This window comes from Macadamia integrifolia, chromosome 12 (genome assembly GCF_013358625.1).
Source record: "Macadamia integrifolia cultivar HAES 741 chromosome 12, SCU_Mint_v3, whole genome shotgun sequence".
Classification (NCBI taxonomy): Eukaryota; Viridiplantae; Streptophyta; class Magnoliopsida; order Proteales; family Proteaceae; genus Macadamia; species Macadamia integrifolia.
This window is the reverse complement of record NC_056568.1, coordinates 21,644-25,333: the sequence shown is the minus strand read 5'-3', so window position 1 is coordinate 25,333 and position 3,690 is coordinate 21,644.

Genomic DNA, 3,690 nt, shown 5'->3' with positions numbered 1-3,690 from the left:
AGTACTTCATTTTTGGATTTTCCTTAGTTGGGCTTCACATGTGCCAATTCAAAGAATTTGGTCTCCAGGCTGGGTCTTTCGAACTAATCTGGACTATCTGGGACCAATGATTGCAAGAGAGGAATTCATTGCTCTTCCAATCTTGCAACAGGCAAAAACATTTGATTCTTGAATTTTCCTTAGTTGGGCTGCACATGTGCCAGTTCAGGGAATTTGGTCTCCATGCTGGGTCTTTCGAACCAATCTAGGCTATTTGGTCTTCCAGGAGGGTTCTTTCGAACCGGTCTAGGCTATCTGGTCTTCCAGGCAGGTTCTTTCGAAACGATCTGTGCTATCTAGTCTTTCAGACTTGTTCTTTCAAATCGGTCTGGGCTATCTAGTACTGTCAATTATAGGAATGAAATTCGCTGCTCTTTTAGCCCTGTAAAAGACATTAATAATTGATTCTTGATTTTTGACCTTTGATTCTTCTTTGGATTTCTAATCTTTTAGACTTTTGAATTGGAATCTTGAATTTTGACTTCTTGATTCGGTCTTTTGATTTGGAATCTTGACTTTTGCTTGTTGATTTGAACTTTGAATTTTAACTCTTGATTTGGAATCTTGATTTTAGCTTTTTTATTTGAACTTTGAATTTTGACTCTTATTTTACCTTCCACTTTCATCTACCACTTTTACTTTCATATGTTTTATCTACCAAGTAGATTTCCATGTGATCCCAATTTTACCTACCATGAGAATTTATTTTGAATTTCATTTTTTGGTGTTAAGAACCTTAGAATTAGAATCAAAACTCTTTTTTCTTTTTTTTTTGGGTGGAGGACGAATTTTTTAACCATAAAATGGTCCCCCCCCCACCTCCTGTTCACTCACTATTCTGAGTTTACCGAGTTTGGAACGATTCGTCAGTGGGTGAACACGGATTTTTTAGTTTCTTAAAAGATTCGAAGTTCTTCGCATTTCCTCGGGTTTTCTTCGAGTTTTCCTTTGAAGTTCTTCATAGTTCTTGTGGAGGGGCCATTTGGAGAATTTGAAGTCTTTCTGGGCCTCCTTGCAAATTGAGAAAATTTAGGGGTTCCTTGCAATTTTTGAAACTTTCTAGGGTTCTTTACAATTTGTGAAACTTTCTGAGGTTCCTTACAATTTTTGAAACATGGCTGATAGGAGAAAGAGGAGGACTCCAGGAGAGATCCGACTGGGTATTGGAGAGAGATGCAGTACAACCTCCCAAGGGGATGATAGCCTCGCGGACTGGTACCTCAGACGGACACTTTCCCAGACTCGGAACCACATTTGTAATGCAGCATGAGGCAAATGGGTAAGTTTTCCCCTTTCCTTTTATTTATTCATTTTTTGTTCAACCATCATTTTTTTTTTGTTCATATTTTGCATTTATTTACTTTTTGTTCATTTTCTTTGCATTTATTCATTTTTCGTTTATTTTTTGCATTTATTCATTTTTTGTTTATTTTCTTTGCATTTATTTTAGGAACATGAAGATAGAACACCTCCCACATTGGCCAGGTATGGCCATCCTAATGTTGTTTGGGAGTGGTATGAGATGCTCTCCCATAGAGCACATAGGCAAGTAGATTCCACTTACCTGTGCCGCTTGGCCTTAATGGAGACCATGAAATTCAGCTTGGCGATGCAGAAGCTTTGGTGGAGAGGTGATGGCCGAGCACCCATTATTTTCATCTTCCCACCAGTGAGATCACTATCACTCCCTTGTGCTTTTATACCTTGACTGGCATACCCTTTGGAGGGAGGCCTCTATTGATTCCCGAGACATTGCCAGCTGGGGAGTTCACAGAGTAGATGGACATTGAGATTTCGGACACTGATACACATATCCAATTGGGTGTGATCACTGCCTATTGGATGAGGAGGGACTTGAGCGTGAATCTGGGTAACCTTACACAGGTAACCCACTCCTTCCTATTTTTTTTCGTGGCCTAGTGCCTTTTTAGTGATCTCCGGGGTGGATTGGACATCCGTATGGCTGCCCTCTTCTGAAATTCTGCGGACCTTGAACCTGTTGGCATATGGGTATCGAGGCCTCAAGGGGGCAGGCTACATTCTCCAAGTAACCTTGCTCATCGCTCTTTTTTGGATGATCTCACAGAGGTAAGCCATACTTAGTATCAAGTTTTTTCTTTGATTTGTGTTGTACTTACTTCTTCTTCACTTTGCAGGTCAACTGGAGGCTATTCCGAGGTTTCCAACTCTTCAACCCTGATGAGTTTGCTCGAGCCAAGCGCCTGCCTCTTAGTTAGGGGCTATTCAAGGGTATCTGGGGCCATGCCTAGTATCTAGAGGAGTGTGTTACTCCTCAGTGGTCCGATCGCACTGTACTCTCTTCTCCTTGTTATCCTCCATTGACCATGCTTTGCCCTAAGCATCTTCCTGAGAGTGAGATGGAGATATGGGCCAAAGGAGTATGGGATGACTCCTTCCTAGATCAAAAGAGGGATTATGAAGCCTTTCTCGAGGAGGAGACAGTCTGCGCTCTATTTGGTCCCAGGGGTCCACTGGTATGTTTCCTTTCTGAAACATTTTTCATATTTCAAATTCTTCTCCTTTTTGATGATGTTCTTTAAGTGGAGGGCACGACATGTGGCTCCCCCTCCTACTCAGGCATGAATAGGCACTGCCTCCTCATCTCAAATTGAGGTTTCCATTATTGTGAGGGGACCTCTTCGAATGGCTGTCAACCCCTTTAGTGGTTTCCCGGGCTGGTCCTATCCTAGTGCAATGCGTCTAGGCATTCCTAAGCTTTTGGAGTGCAAAGTGGATAGAGATGCCTCCCTTGGACTTCCTATCTCATATGAATGTGTGAATATCAAAACACCCCTTGTTTAACTTATTCTTGAATCTTTTGACTGACATGTATGTTCTCTGGTGTCTCTAGAGCTCTATGCCAAACTAAGGAGGATGCATCAGAGTTTGTCAGAGGTTGTGTTCGAGAGGGTACCCTTTTGTCCTTAATCTCTTTCCTCTTTGGTTGCTTCTTTTCTTGATCATTCTTTATGTTCCCCAAGGAAAGGGAGAACAATTCCTTGAAGAGGCAGGTTAGCTCCTATTGACAGGAGAATGCCCATCTGTGGAGGCAAATTGAGGACCAGGCACAGAGGTTGGTGAGTTTAGGATTGGGACCCTCTAGTTCTGCGGCCTTCCATAAGGATGATGCTGAGCATGGCTTAGATGATGACTTTGACCCATAGGGATTTGTTCCTGTATTTCTTGTAAACACAAACATATGTATTTTCTTTTTCCTTTTTTTTTTCCTCCCCTTATTTGTTTTCATCTTATTATGGCATCTTATGAATGAAAACTTATCTTTGGCACAAAAAAATTCTCTTTTTTTTTTTTTTTTTTTTTTGTTTTGTTTATGGTTTGAGATGTTTAGGCATAATCAATTCCACAACTCAATTCTTCATTAGAATAATCGAGATGACATGAAAATCCAAATATTCCTTCATTCTACTACGAAGTGAATTACATGAAAATGACCTTTCTACCATAGACAAGATAGATAAGTAACAATGTGGGGAGACAACTTTTGGGTGGGTGAAAGTTCACTAACTCTTCCGAGTCCATCGTCTTGAGCCTGTATTGTCGGCCAATGTATGCAGGCAAATAAAAGAACGTGTGAGTCAATCCCATCAACCTGACATAGTTGTAGCCAGG